We start from the raw sequence: 17261 nt of genomic DNA on the forward strand, positions 1-17261 counted from the left end.
CCCTCACTGGGATTCCTCTTGTATACCCTTTTGTTCTATGTCGTGTAGATCCTGCAGCTTTGGATCTGGAGGACTGATCCCTTCACATGCTCCTGCCTCGTTCATAGATGGGGTGGATGTTTGGGGTGGGCCAACTCATAGCCCTGGTTCCGGGCCTGGGTAGTTGCAGGGTTGGTCAGCCTGCCAGCTCTCCCCCATCCTCGCCTCCAGGTTGAGCTCTCCACCATTGCCCTGGCTAGTTCACCCCTCCCAGCAATGAGCAAGGGGAGGAGCCAGTTCTCCTGCTTTCACCCTTCTGTGTCAGCTGTCCCACACCTACACCATTAGGACCTACCAGCTCTAGTGTGTTGCCCAGGCAAGGTGCAGGGGCCACTCTCCTGAGTGCTGCAGCTGGTGAAGGACAGAGACAGCTCTCCCACTAGGTCCAGCTCTCCCACCTACCACCAGAGGCAAGGGGCAGAGGTGTGGGAAATGGGGAAGCCAACTCTCCCACTTACTAGCTGCAAAACTCAGGAAAGAGGGCCCTGCACCTCACCTGGGCAGCACAGTAGATCAGATGCTATTGATAGGGTGCTGGAGAACTATCCCCAAGAATTTGAGTGTAGGAGGTCTGGCCCTGCTTCTCATCTGCCATTCAGTGGTGTGGGTGGGGGAGAGATGGCCCTGCCCTGCCTCAGGAGGTTATCTCTTTTTCTTAAAGTGATACTGCTTTCCTGGCAAATATAGTGAGGACGTGAACAAAATCACAGGGACCATGACATGCAGAAAGAAAAAATGGACTGAACAGCTAGCTTATTCCCTTCTTTTCCTCTGTCCACTAATACCTATTAACTCTTTTAATTAACTTATTATTTGCTTATTCTCTCTTTCCAATTCATAGCCTCTTTTTTATGAATTGCTGTTACATGCATGTATGTACATGCATATACATACATATTCAGAAATAAAATCTGCTCAGTCTATTAAATGTTACTTGTGTGCATGTTTTCAGGGCTGACTATTTGGCAATGGAAAACTAATTAACGTGCTCTTTCCTGGGGAAGACTATTTCTCCTACACTCAGCATTCCTTAGCTGCTAGTACCTCTTTGTGCAGCATTGAGGCCTTGTGGCCTGTCTTCCAGCCACTTTGGCATGTCTGTTGTTGTTAGGCTGTCATGTTGGTGAGACTTTCTGAGTGTAAGATCTAGCATTACTAGGAGACACAATCTCACAGCAAACTCCATGATCCTCTGGCTCTTACACTCTCTCCTCACCACTTCCTCATTGCTCCCTGAGCCTCAGGTTCAGGAGATGTTTTGTAGATGTATCCATTGGGAGTGAGCCCCCCAAATCTCTTCATTTTGATTGGTTGTGTTTTTCTGTAATGATTTCTCTGTTGGAAAGAGATGTTTCCTTGGTAAGGGGTGAAGATTACACTTATCATTGGATGTAAAGACAAATATTTACAGTATAGTTAGGGATTATGCTGATTTAGTTAAGTGATGGTGCATATCTCCTCCAAGAACCACAATTTCACTAGCTCTAGGTTGTTGGATAGAGAAAGGAGACATGATTTCCCTCTTATTGAGCTAGTCTTACATCCAATTATTGAGCTGTTGGCTACAGCTAAGGTATGCACACCACTACTGCACCTTTAGATCTTGGCATGTTGGTCATTGATGTGGTTCATAGGCATCATAGCTGGGTAAGAGTGTTGGCTGATTTTTCTCCTTAGGAAGTTTGCATGGCACATTCTGATACCATGAAGCTATGCCTCAGGGAGGAGACAAACAGGTCAGTGCCAGCTCAGGGGTCTCTGGGCCCTGGGTCTGAAGTATATGGTATCTTCAGCAACAGTTATTTACCTCTCACTTCTATAAGGAACCAAGGCAATATCAATAGGCTGTATATTTTGTGAGTTTCTTGGACAACCCTGACCAATAGAAAAATGGTTTCTCATACTTGGTGTTGGGGTTTTTACTAGGTGGTCTTTGGCATTTGGAAGCATTATCAGCCTAGATGAGAAAAATTCATTTAAACTATATATGTCTATTTATGCACAGGCCTACATTTATTATAGGTTTTAGTTTTTAGGTAAATAGTTAAATAGTATGATTCCTCACGACATTTCCAGACACTATTACTATTATTTTACCCTCCTTCTTCTGTATTTATACCCCCCAAATGACAGCAAGCTCCCTTTTCTCCCATTTCCCAGATCAGATCACTTGTGCTATTTCCCTTTCTAGGAAACCCTAACTCCCCCTACCCATTTTTCCTTTCCTGGCTTCTGTAGTTACTCCAAGATATGTACTAACATCTGAAGATGTGGAATGAATATCCTCCAATGAGAGAGAACATGTAATATTTGACTTTATGGGTCTGTATTAAATCACTCTGTAAGATCTTTCCAATTCCCACCTATATTCCCACAAAGTTCATGATTTCATTTTTCTTTACAGCTGAAGAGCATTTCATAGTGTATATATATACTACATTTTTGTTATCCATTAATTGTTTGAAGAACATTTAGGGTGTGTCCATTTTCTATCTATTCTGAATAGAGCAACAATGAACACGACCGAGCAAGTATCTATAGAGTAGGATGCTATGTCTTTTGGGAATATTCCAGGGAGTGGTATAGCTGAGTCATATGGTAGATATATTTTTAGCATTCAGAAAATTCTGACACTGATTTCCATAGTGGCTGCACCAGATTGCAATCCACCAATAATGAATAAAGTTTCACCACCACCACCATTCCTCTAATCTTTTCCTGAATTTGGTGTGAGTTTTTTTGTTGATCTTTTTCATTCTGACTGGACTGAGATAAGATGAAATTTTAAAACTGTTTTGATTTTCATTTTCCTAGTTACTAGGGTCACATTGTTCTTTTTCAATCTGTCTTTTTAGTTATTTGAATATTCTGGATATTAACTCTCTGTCAGATACATAGCTGGCAAAGATTCTTTTTCATTTTGTGGACTTCCTCTTCACCAAATTGATTGCTTCTTTTGCTTTGCAGAAGCTTTTAGTTTTGTGATGTCTCCACTTGTTAATTGTTGGCCTTAGTTCTTGAGAAAATGGAGTCCTATCCAGGAAGTCCTTTCCTGCATCTATATTGTGTAGGATACTGTCTATATTTTTTGTTCTAGAAGTTTAAGTGTTTCAAGTTTAGGGATTTGATCCACTTGGAGTTAGTTTTTTTTAGAAAGGTGATAGATACAGGTCTAGTTTCATTTCTCTATATGTGGACATTCAGTTTTAATAGCACTATTAGATAAATATGCTTTCTTTTCTCCAGTATATGCTTTTAGCCTTTTTGTCAAATATTAACTGGATGAAATTATGTATGCTCTTGTTCCTAGGAGTTTGCTGGTAGAATTTTGGGGATCACTAATGTATAGTGTCATATCATCTGCAAACAGGGATAGATTGGCTTCTTCTTTCCCTGTTTATGTCTCTTTAAAACAATAATCTATATACTTGCAGCATATACTGGCACAGAATAATCATTCTCATTTCAAAACAGAATCATGAGACTTGCAAGGAAAGACCAAACCCCAGCTATGCAAGCATCAAGCTCTGTTGCACCTTGTCTGGTTTCTGGGGCTTGTGGTGACACCATCTCTGCTTCAGTAGGCTCAAGAAGACCTCTTCCTGCAGTTCTGCTCCATGTAGTACAATAAGCCTCTTATTTGAACCATCTCCACTCTATTATTGCTATTTTCCTCTTGGTCTTGGCAACTTCATTATATTGGAATCTCCATTGCAAGCTAAGCTTCACTTTTGCAACTCTACACAATGGCCATTCCATGGCTCCTTGGTGGGATCACACTCCTGGCATACTTGGCTTCGTCTTCCCAGCTTTTTGGAACCTTGTCACAAACCTCTAGTACCTATAACAATTGCATTTTCTACGTGCAAAATCAATGCCATGTGGCTGCTACTGCTACAATTGGTCGCCATCTCTGGATGTATTGATCCTTCTATCACAGCTGCAGTAGCCTCTGTTCATCATGGTGACTGAACCTGGGAAAATCCTTCCCTAGGTTTCAACCAGAGAAGCCATCTCAAGGGTATTCTCATCTATAAAGAAAAATCATGGAATTGTCAGATAAATAGATGGAACTGGAAGTTATACCCAGCAAGGTAACTCAGAGTCAGAAAGACAAACACCATATGTTCTATTTCATATGCAGATTCTAGCATCAAATCTTAGGATTTGTGTGTTTAAAGTGGATTATCTTATGGAAGTCAGCAAACTAGAAAGATGCCATTGGAGAATATTTTAAGGGAGCAAGGATAGTAGAACATAAGTGTTATGAAGGTGGGGAGATGGAATGATGGAGATGAAGTTGAAGTGGGGAGGTGTAGCTGGAGAGTTTTCTCTCTGGGTCCCGCCAAGCCCTAGCAGTCCGATAGCCCACTTATAAAATAAACACACAGACGCTCATATTATTTAAACTGTTTGACCTAATGACTCAGGCTTCTAGCTATCTAGTTCTTACATCTTAAATTAATCCATTTCTATAAATCTATACCTTGCCACGTGGCTCGTGGCTCGTGGCTCCCCGGCATCTTCACATGCTGCTTGTCATGGCAGCGGCTGGCAGTGTCTCTCCCACTCAGCCTTCCACTTTCCAGAATTCTCCTCTCTCCTTGTCCCACCTATACTTCCTGCCTGGCCACTGGCCAATCAGTGTTTTATTTATACAGAACAATATCCACAGCATTTACCTTTTTCTTTTTTTTCAAAAAGGAAGGTTTTAACCTTAACATAGTAAAATTACATGTAATTTGGGAATTTGGGCGTAGCTTCTCTTACTACTTCCTGCTGGAGGGGGACACTGTATCTTATGGGGATATAAAGAAAATTTTAGGATTATGGAGTAGTCCATGAGGCTGTATTGTCTGAGCTGGTTGCCTTTAAACCATTCTGGATGTTGGATCATCTGGGCCATGGTGTCATCAGAGACCTTTCACGGGGTCTTGGCTGGTCAAACCTGATGTATCTTAATCTGGAACAAATCCAGATCTGGCTTTCTGTGGGAACAAAAGCAGAATCTCCTTTCCAAAGCAACATATCCTTACATCCAAATTTTGAAGTCAAGTTACCTTTAAAATATCCATATTGGTTTAACTCAACAGCTTTTATGATCAAATGTTTTTCTTCAGTTACAAATATCAAAGACAACATAAATCTTTTTTCTCAGGTTTTAGGTGGAAACTCTTGCCAAACCGTTGGGCTCCATTTGTAGCTGGAGAGTGAGAGGGTAGAGGAGGGAGTGGCTGGGGCGATAACTAACACTGTAGGTGTTAGAAAAGGTCACATGGAGCTTCACTATTTTAAAAGCTTCATTCTCTCTCTCTCTCTCTCTCTCTCTCTCTCTCTCTCTCTCTCTCTCTCTCTCCCCCACCCCCGTTCCTCAAGTGGATTTACCTTATACAGGAGGATAATGCATATTCCAGATGTCATAGGTTATTAAACAAAAAAGTCAAGCAAGATGTGAGATGCCTCCCTCCAAGTTGTTAGAGCAATCAAAACACCTGCAATACAATACAGGGTACAGGCTATTGCCATTACTCTTGATTACTTGCCAGAATTTGGTAAAGCCCAGTTGCTAAACACACCAAATACTTGAGTCACAAGAAATTAAGAAATTAAGCTAGTGTTGAGCTGAAAATTTCCTCCTTACTGGCTAGTTTTCATTGTACGAGAAGATAATATACAGGCTGCCGGGAGAGAAAAGTCATCAACAGTCCTACCTAGCTATAAACCCTGAGAGCTACAATAATAACTGCCTTGGTAAGACATGCCGACTCATTCAGTGGTGGCATAAATGTAATGGGGTAACTAACCAATTTCTGATTGTATTTAAGTCTTATTATGCAAGATGGATCTCATGCCTGGTACTACAAATTCAACCAAGAACCCTTGGCTGGGCAAGTCATAGACCATAGGGTAGAATTTATTTCTAATTGTCACAGTGTCAAAATTCCTTCTAAACATTTATTTTTGGGACTGGAGAGAAGGCTCAATGGTTAAAAGTGCTTGCTAGTCATGAAGGGGACCTGAGTTTGAAGTACTCACACTAGATAGCTTAAAATCACCTATAACTCCATCCACAATGGGATTCAACACGTACTTCAAGTAGCAATAAACAACTGAATACAATCACATATACACAAACAAAACTAAAAGTAAAATCTTAACAGTATACTTTTCTTATACCCATAGATTGGTGAAGCTCTCAAACGTCATTAAAAGACGTATATATGACAAATAAGATTGGGTGAAGTTAAACAGCTTTTGTCCAGCAGAAGAAAATTCAATTGAGTGCAAAAGTTGCCTATAGAATGGGAGAAAAATTTTGACAGATATATTTCTAACCCATGATTAATGTCTATAATACATAACAAACTTATAAAATTATATACCAAATTAACAATTTTTCCAAAAACAAATAGAATAATGAAAGTTCACAAAAATGAACTTTAAAAGTTAAAGAAAAGAAGTTCACCATCCTTAGCCTTCAGTGAAGTGCACTGAAACAAATAATACAAAATGCTAGTGATAATGTGGGGAAAAGGGAACACTACACACTGCTGGTGGGAATATAAATTATTATAGCCAGTATGGAACTCAGTCTGGATGTTCTTCCAAAACCGAAAACTAACTGAGGTCAAGCAGGAGGAACTGAGTTCAGTTCCCAGAAACCCCACAAAAATTGCTGAGTGTACCTCTGCTCAAAATCCTTTAGACACAACAGGACTGATGCACATATGAACTCGTGGAGACTGTGGCAGCATGCACAAGACCTGCACAGGTTTAAGCCAGATATGGTCCCACTATTGAGATGGGAAGTAGATACTGGGTCTGGGATTTTTGAATGAGAAAGTCCCCCACACACACCCATAGGCTCATATTTTTGAATACATGGTCATGTTGTCAATCCTGCTCTCAACTTTGGTCAGAGAAACTTCTGCAGTGATCAATGGTGAACGCACAGACTCATAATTGGTCAAAATTTTAAGAGTAGGTGATTGTGAGTTCTCAGCCCCAAGTAGGACATCTATATCAACGCTCCATCACCAAGGCTCAGGGAATATCATGAAAGAAAGGAAGAAGGGAATGTGAGAGCCAGACTGTGGGAATGATTGCTGTGAAATGCTGAGAATCTTTTTAATTTTCTGAATGTGACATGGTTGTTGAACGCATGAACTCACACCAGCTGTGATTACCTTCACAAGAACTAGCTAGTCAAAATCCAGCATGGATGGGGAAAGAGCTCATGAGTTTCACACATATCTGATGAGCTATTGGCAGTTGATAGCTGCTGGGGAAGAGAAAGTCATTTTTCTTTCAGGATGTGGCCACAAGTAGATTGTCCATACTCCAGTGGATGATTCAATACCTATGCACACATGACAACACTAACTGGATTTGGTGGGTTCTAAAAAATAAGAAGAGAACTTGGAGCTGAGGGTAGAGGGGAGAATCATTTATTGGAAAAGTGTCTATGTGGACTGGGAGGGAGGGAATGGAGTGGATATGATATAATGACACACGCACATATATATGAATTTCTGAAAGAAAAAATAAAAACATTAATTTAAAAAACTACTGGTCTTAGTGCTACACTCCTATAATCTCAAAGCCGGGGAGATCAAGATAGAATGATCACTGGGACCTGCTGGCCTGTCAGTTAAGCAAAATTAGTGAACTCCATTCCAGTGAAAGATCCTGACTCACAGGAGGTAGATGACATTCCTGAGACTGACATGCAGAATTTCTGTCTAGCCTGTACATGCATATGCACACATATGCACTTTCACTTATATATATATGAAACAGCATGCACACATCTGTACACATACCCATCCATATAAACATACACAAAAGAACAACCCAGTAAAAATAGAACTACCTCATAACATAGTTATACCATTCCTAGCTATATACCCATAGAACTCTCAGTCAATACACAGAGATATTGCATCTTTATATTTATTGTAGCACTCTTCACAATAGCCAAATTGTGAAATTAGCAAGGGTGTCAATAAATTTATAAATGAATAAAACAATGTGGTATTTGACCAGTGAGATGAATCAGCAGTAGATGTTCTTGATGTCAATCTGATGACCAGAGTTTAATCCTCTGGACCTACATGATGGAAAGAGAGACCCAAATTCTACAAGGAAAGGGAGACCCAAATTCTACAAGTTGTTATCTGTTCTCCACAGGTGCACAGTGGCATACATGTGTTACCCACACAAACTAAAATATAATAAAGTTCAGAAAGATAAATGACATTTATATTTATATATAAATAATGGATTTTTATTCAGTCACAAAGAAAAATGAAACTTCGTTATTTGCAGGAAAATGAATATAACTGAACATTACCATTCTATAGGAAATAAGGCAGACTAAGAAGGACAACTGTTGAATGAATTGTCTTGTTTTTGTATTCTAGAATTAATGTAGTATGGAGAGAGAGAGAGAGAGAGAGAGAGAGAGAGAGAGAGAGAGAGAGAGAGAGAGAGAGAGAGAGAGAGAAAGAGAAAGAGAAGAAGAGAGAGTAGATGAGACCGTCTGGAGAAGAAAGGGGAATTTTTAGTGGGGAGAAAGTACATGGTATAGTTGTATGAAAATGTCTTTAAGAAAAATGCCACTATGTGCAATGCATATATGCAAATAAAAATTAAGCAAATGAGATATTTCTAGAAAGTAATAAAATGTGTTTGTGGCTCTTATTGTAATTGCTAGAGGGAAATTTTCAAATGGCTCAAGGATATAAATGCAGTTTCTCAGAACAATTATTCTGGAAAGGATAGCATTGCTACCTTTACTGTGCATGTAAATATGCATTCCTTTATGTGCTTGGGTTAACATACTACAAACATATACTTTCCTTGTAGGGCTCTCCCTTGCAATGAAGCATTGTATATGTTCACACAAGAAATGTGACTATCCATGAAAAGAATGATAGCTGTTATGGGAAAACTACTTTTAAACAGATTTCCAAATCTTAGTTTATCCATACTCATGATCTATTTCCCCACAGGCATATAGGAAGTGACATGAACACTTTCATGTGTACATCATTTTCAGTATCTTATGGTTGTACTTTGCCATTCTGGAATTTACTTATGAAATCATAGGAAAAACAATGCACCTGGACACTGTAATACTGTTATTCATATAGAATCAATAGAAATCGTGAAAGTCTGTTTTTTATGTTTCCTCACATTGCTTCTTTAGATGCTACTTTTTAGGAGGGCTCACAAAGTCACAAAATGTTTGATATCTCATTTGAGTGTTCCTCTGTAGCAAGATAACATAAAATTTGTCTCTCTTTCAGCCAGGAGAGGGCACTAGTGGTTCTTCAGTCAGGAAATCCATAGTGGTGTGCTAAGGGAATTTAGAGGCTTTTATTTTTTTTAACTTTTTAAAATTTCTAGCACTCTAGCTACCTTTTACCCTCTTGGAACTTACATTTGTTATACACATGAATAGCTTAACAGGAAAACTTGGCAGGAGCTAGAATCCATTAACAAATAGTTCTATGTGTCAATTATAAGGAAACCTTTTGTCTTGACTCATTAAGAGCTCAGCCATCTACACATTTGCTAGAATGGAAATCACATTAGATCTCAAAGGAGGTTCCTTCATGTAGTGACTTGTTTTGGAAGGATTGAGAAAAGCCTCGGAAAAAAACCCGTCTCAGCTAGACTAAATGGCGTGATCCATCAGAGTACTTTAGGCAAACAAATAAATTATAAATGTCTTAAGTGTTATACAGGGTCTGAGTATTTAACTAGTGATTTCAAGAAAAAAAACTCTGTGGCCATTTGGAGTAATTGGCCAGAGTTCAGATAATCATTTTTCAGACGTCACAAGACATTTATTGGCAAAGGAAGAGCTAGGGTTTTGTTTTAAAAGGCAACCTTTGTTTGTTTGTTTGTTTCAGATGATCTGTTTATTATTTGACACTATGTTTCTAAATGGGTGCCAAAATCAAATTGTGCTTTATTTGACTTCTGTTATTAACCCAGTGGGAAGACACTTCAGTCTCAGTCAATGAAGAATTATGAGGGTCAACAAGGACTTAGGTGAAGTAGGCAAATAGACAGATGGTAGGATTCATGGGGCAAAAAAGCTCTCAAATCTCAATTTCTTATTATTAGAATAATCTCTTTAGGGAATTTTCTCCAAAATTATTTCATGGAAATGTAAATATTTGAATCAGGAGAAGCAGATAAGAACTCTATTAAATCATATGATCTGGCAAGATCCAAAATACATTACTGCTGATGCATGTAATTTTCATGGAAGGAGAGGTAGAATGTCATGAGTTGGAACCACAAGACACTGCATAGTTACTCAGCCGCCATATATAGCAGGGACATATTTGATGTTCAATAATGGATTTGATACAGTGTTCAAAATGAAGTTAAAGATGGATTTTGTTTCTACTTGTCTATTCTTCACCCAAATACAGTGCCGCCTTTTAGGTAATGCAATTTTACAACAGTAGCATTTACTTTATTTTCACTTGGTATGTATTTCCACTTGGGATTAGATTTATTTTTAAATGTTATATTGTTGGATAGTTTTATACATTAATATAATATATTTTAGTTATTAAAACTCCTATTCCCCTTTCTCATCCCCTTCCTTCTTCTGAAGCCTTTCTTTTCAAGGTTCCTGCTGTTACTTTCTTATCTTTTTAGCGTTGTCCACTATTTCATTAGAGTTTCTTGCCTGAGTATGGGTGAGAGGTTATTTATTGAAACAAAGGAATCTTATTAGTCGTTACATTACTGAAGAAAATGACACCTCACCCCCCAATCACTATTAAATACAAACAACCCCTTACATAATTTATCCCATAAATGGTCTCAGTGACAGGAATCACATGATCATCTCAATATATACAGAAAAGGCCTTTGACAAAACTCAAAATCCCTTCATGATAAAAGCTATGGAGAGGCTAGGAATGGAGATACTGTATCTCAACTTAAGTCTATAAATGATATTAATTTTGACAGCAAAGCTGTATTTTAAAAGGTGTTTGACAAATTGTCTCAAGTATCATGTCCACTGAGGTTAATTTGTGATGTGAAATAGAAAATATTTTCTTATATTTATTCCTCTTACTGCAAACCGTTTAAATTTTCTGCAATTATGGTTGATGGTTTTTTTAGTGGCGCTCTTGCCCCCAAGGAAAAGTCACGACACACGACAGAATCCACTAACAAGAGTTTTATCAAGACAAAGAGAAAGGGATAGATGTGATCAGGCCTGTGGAAGGACACGTGCAAGAAAGAGAGCGGGAAACATGGGGCCTGCCTTATAAAGGCCAGGATGCACCTGCGCACACAGGCCCACGTGGCTATTGCCCCGCATGCACATAGATCATGTGGTCACATGTAACCATGGGGCACGGGTCACGCAGGATGTATGACCCGGAAATGACTAGGTAGAGATGACTAAGTGTCCCACGGGGCATGCACGACCATGGGGGTGTGGTTGGAATTCCTATCAGTTGCACTTTAACAACATTTATCAGATATGTATGGGGTTATAGATGCTAAAATGACTGTTTAAAATTTTTCATTTAAAAATAATCTAAATCTTTAGTAAAAACAATTTCAGTATCATAAAAATTATTAAGAAAGACCATTCATTTACTAATATTCAGACTTTTTTCAAGTGTCTGTCTTACCTAAAATTTGATATTTTGTGGAAATAAACTAATTGATACTGATTACAACTATGGTTAATTTCTGAAGAAAAGATTCAACTTTAATTGGTAATTCTAATTTTAACAAGGCTTTTAAATATTACTAAAGTATAAACAAATACTATATGAGCCATATTTCATAGGAAATGGCTATACTAATCAGAACACTACATGCTTTATTGTATCATCAGTTATACATCAGATATACATACAGTTATCATTTTTTTGTGTATTACCATGCTTGCCTTACCTACCTTACATTGGTGTCATAGATGAATGGGGGAAATAAAAGAAAAAGGAAAGAAAACATGACTGCTCCTAGGTACGGTGGAGGAGAAAGTTCATTACAGATATGTGAGAGAGCATAGCCAATGTCAGAGACATCTGAGAGTCAAGAGTGGATATTACACTGAGCTGTGCCATGTGGGAAGAGAGGGAGGGGAAAGGAAAGGAGAGAAAGGAGAACCAGGTGCAGCAACCAGGAGGCCCTAAGGCACAAAGAGAGTGGGTAATCAACATGGTTAATTATATGGGGAAGAGCAGCCCAGCTCCTGGACTGGAGAGTTTGGTATGGGGGTGGGGTATGCCAGCCAGGAGGGTCCTGTAACAGGTAGCGACTGAGGGGTGCATGAAGAACCTGGCAGCCAGGTCTGCTTTGATATGCTAAATAGGCACCTTGGCCTTTTGTCCTGGGTTTGAAACCTAACAATAACAATGCACACCAATGCATTGGCAACTTAATAGGACTCTGCCATATAAGAAGGCTGTTCACCACCCCCCCCACACCAACCCGTGGAGACTGCAAACAGAGTGCCAAGGATCACAAAATATAATGCTGTCTTTTTGTTGCTGTTTTGTTTTCTGTGTCAAGAAAATACTAAGATGTGAATCCAAAATTGTGTGATAGTTGTTTTTAAGATGAGTTCCTAAGAACCTCAAGGTAAGTGTGAGATCTACAAATGCCATTCTTGGGAGATGTGATTTTATAATATTGGAAAGTATTGCTATAGCAACAAGATAATTTATGAGGACATGTATAACAAAAGAAAAACCATAGAAATTGGAAATGAAGGATCTTTATATGCTTAAATTGGACCTATGTTTCTGTTTATAAAACCTAACAGGCAGAAACAAGTATATTTCAGTTGTAAGATTTTGCTTCCAAATTAGCATCCTCTCTAGTCTTTGGCATTTTTCAGTCATTGAGAAATATTATACACATTCTGGTGCCAGAGAAGAGGGCTGTAATTAACCAACTCCAATGTGCACTTTCCTGATTGATAAGCTGAGGTTGCATGAGTTTGTGTTGACAATTTACAAATAGCTCTGTTAAGACCTGTGTGCAATAGCTGTAGACGCACAGCCATTAATCACAGCCATCAGCTGGCTTCCTAGAGTGGTTTACAGCAGCTTTTAATGTATGGTTTGCTAATTGGAAGTTACAGTGGTGCTGTGAATTCTCCGATGAATAACTACTTTGAAGCTGCCTGCCTGTGGATGAAAAGTCCTCGAAATTTTCCTCCAGAAGTATAGCTTCAAATTGAAAGAAATATTCTCTTATTGACTTCTAAAACCCCCAAAGTTAGAAAACTATCATAGAAAACAAAGCACTATGACCAGAATGTTGTAAAAAAATCATAATTTTATTCATGTATTTCAAGACTCATGTTTAAAATGGTGTCCTTAACTCTACTTAGGGCTGTATTTAATGCATTTCTATGTGTAATTCTTTGACAGAGACTATTTTTCTTGCCTCTCAGGTGGCTCATATAGAGATATTTATGCCTATTATGCAAAAATTCTTTGTTGTATCACAGAGGCATAATCAGCAGAATGTCTCAGAAAGCAAACAACATACCCCCAAGAATCAAGTCTTGTATTTTGGTCATTTTCTTAGTTATAGTTTCTATTGCTGTGATAAAACACCATGACCAGAAGCAATTTGGGACGGAAAGGATTTATTTCATCTTACAGCTGATAAGCCCATCACTGAATGAAGCCAGACCAGAAAGCTAGAGGCAGTGACTGAAGCAGAAACCATGTCTGCTGCCCTCCCCCAACCCCAGTTCACTCACTGTGCTTTCTCATATATCCCAGGACCACTTGCCCAGTGGGCTGGGCATGCCAACATGAATCATTAATTTAGAAAATTCCCCACAAACTTTTAAAAACACGTTAAGCAAATAAACACAATGTTCATTGTTACTATTATTATTATTTTATAAGCCACTAGAGTCTTATCTAGTAAGTTGTTGCCCATACCATGACTTGTCTGACCGCAAAATTTTCTAAGTTTCAGGACTTACGTTATTTGTGCAGGGTGATATATAGTTTTGTAATTTCATGAAAGAATGTCAAGAGGCCTCTGCAGACCTAGTGCAGGCAGCAATTGCTTTTTTGTGCCTAGGAGGCAGCATTTTTGTAGCTCTTCTCTGTATCTTACATTATTTCATAATCTTCTCTGAGCGTCAAGAGGGGGTAGATAAATGTTCTGTTTCGGGCTGAACACTCAACTATCCCTTATTCTCCATACCTTGAGCAGCCATTTACGGTCATTATTTGCAAAAAGAAGCTTCTCTGGTTAAGGCTGGTTGCAGCATTTGTCTATGGATATAAACAAGTGTTTAGACTGAAATCTGATGCCATGTCAATTTAGCTAAATAGTAAGACCTCTTCTCATACTTCCCCTCCCCCATGCCTGTAACCTTCTCTATCATGGACTTTTGACTGTATTTAAATTAACATTCTCTCTTATGGAGTAGGCAAGTCCAATCAGAAAGCGATTGGTTGTACCCATAACTGTCCAGTCATTCCACTATTGAACCAGTGGGCACACGTCAACTGGCAGGCTGATGTTGTAGTTCGTAGAGTTCATAGATGGCTAAGAATATTGATACCTTTCATCTTTCATCCCTGAATGTACCTTTTTGTTTCATGAAATCTACCTATCAGGAAGAAAGCTTCCAGAACTTCCAGCTTAATCTGTATCTTGCTACCAAAGTGTGTGTGTGTGTGTGTGTGTGTGTGTGTGTGTGTGTGTGTGTGTGTGGTGTGTGGTGTCTTCAGCAGTAGGATCTCATCATCTTGTACTGGCAGAAAATGAAGAAGAATGACAAGAACCTATCTATGTTGTTCTGGGGGTGAAGGAGCTTCCCAGACCAGGATCTCATATGGAGCTTTCGCATGCCTGACATTGGCATTGGGAATTTTTGTTAATAATCTCTACCTCTTAAAAACAGCATTATAGAATATCTCTTATCTAACACTTTTTTTAACTTATATTTTTAATGGCCTTACAAAATAGTAGTCTTTCATGTGGCGTTTTCATACACTATTTTAGTTCACCCTCCCTCCTCTTCCCATCTCTGCCCCACTTCTGAATACCTCCTTTCTTGCAGGATTTAATTATCTTCTGTAATACTGACTTAGTTTATGCTTTTTCTTGATGAGACATTTTTTTTTCATTTGAAGTATTACTTTTGTAGATATGTATACTCTGTAACTTAGTTGGCCAACATTTTATCATAGCCATGAAATGTGCCATATCACTCTCTCCTGGGTGATCAAGTATTTTCTGTTATTGTGCTATGTTTTGGTTCATAAATGACTTGACATTTTTAAGATCCTTTCTTTTAAATTTGCTTTTGGAAAGTTATATACAGTAGGACATGGAGAAGTTCTTCTCTCATCATGCTGATTTGGGGAGGGGGGAGTGAATGGCCTTTATGGATGACTGTATCTAGTCCAAGATTTAGGAAAATTTCTTCTGTTTTTTTTTTTTAAAGAGTATGTTTTCTATATTGTACCTTTTGCACATAACCTAGCTCCTTCTAGACTTACTCATTTTTAGTATAATCTCTTAACAATATCTCAGAGATCTTGTGTGAAATTCTAATACATTCACGTAAGTATGAAAAGTTGACTAAATAAGCAAATTGTGTTTGCATTTCTTTCTATGCATATATTTATTTATTGTTAGTTAAAACAATTTATTTAAAAGAGTGTGAGTGAAATAGTCTTTTTCATGGAAGAATATATCAATCGATTATCTAATACCAAATGGTCAGTTCTAGAAACATACAAATAAGTAATATTATACAGACAGAGCAGGTTATACTTATGTATTCAGGAAAAAATCATATATATTCACATATACATATATGTACATAACAACAATTAATGGGGGAAAAGTCCATGAATTTAAGAAAGAGCAAAGAAAGGTATATAGAAAGTTTCAGAGGGAGGCAAGAATGGGGAAAGTGATGTAATTATACTATAAACTCAAAAATAATTAATTAAAACAGAAGAAAAAATAGCATATCCTATTTGTTCTGACCATATTTATTCACTAATTTTTTACTTCTTTACATAGATTGTTTTGTTCTATCACAGAAAATCCAATATAGCTAGCTTCAGGATACTCTTTTGTTTTCAAATTGTTATTCTACTGTTTACTCAGCTTCTATAACTTTAATTTTAAACTATGTAATCTTTACACCCCTGATCCAGAAGAATGTACATGTGCATGTGTTAATTATGATAATTACTTTCTGGCAGCAACTCATAGGTGTAAACCAATCTTTAAAAATATGTTACTGGTATTTTGCTTGCATATTATGGTTTTATGGTTTCCCATTCTATACTTTTATGCTTTTTGTTTGTTTGTTTGTTTTAGTGAGTGTGTGTATGTATGTTTTCTTTGTGCTTTTCTTTGTTATTATTCATTATTCTGACTTGTTTTTCTTTTCTATTTGCCTGTCTGTTTGTTTACTAAAGAGAGAGAAAAGAGGAATGGAGTTAGATCAGTGGGAAAAGGGAAGGATCTGGGAGGTGTTAGGGGATAGGAATCATGATCAGAAGATATTGTCTAAAATTTTTTTTTCAATAAAAATATTCAATAAGTGCTGGAAGCAATATGTGGATATAGATTGATAACACCCCCCTCATCTGTGTGTGTGTGTGTGTGTGTGTGTGTGTGTGTGTGTGTGTGTGTGTGTTTGCTATTCTGGGTGAATAAATGTAGAGCAAAGCCCTTTGTTAGGGACAGAAAACACAGGCAGCAGGGACATAGATCAAACACACAATGGACAGGCAAGTCAGACAGGCCATTAACTACAAACTGCAGACAAACTAAAGGCACAGGGAAAGAAATGTAGAATTCACATTTGAATTTCCTTTGGTTTAAACTCCACCAGGATGCCACATTAAAGAATGAAATAAGGGATGTGACTATAGATTTCACAGAATTTATATTTAATCATAGTAAGCAGGAGATTATTGTGGGTTGAGCGACTTAAAAGATGACACCAAGATTTTGTTGTTGTTGTTGTAATTTGGTGGATAGTAACAATTTGGAAGTAGTCATCTTTCTTCTGGCCTGATAGAGCTTCCAAAGAAAGGGATGTGCCTGGTAGGGTGGGGACCCTGGTTTCCCTGGACACTGGATCTAAGGACTCAAAAATGGTTACGGTTGGAATATTTAATACCACAGTGAAAGTTTATTTAACTTAATATTTTTATTATTTT

This window comes from Peromyscus eremicus, chromosome X (genome assembly GCF_949786415.1).
Source record: "Peromyscus eremicus chromosome X, PerEre_H2_v1, whole genome shotgun sequence".
In the NCBI taxonomy this organism is placed as follows: Eukaryota; Metazoa; Chordata; class Mammalia; order Rodentia; family Cricetidae; genus Peromyscus; species Peromyscus eremicus.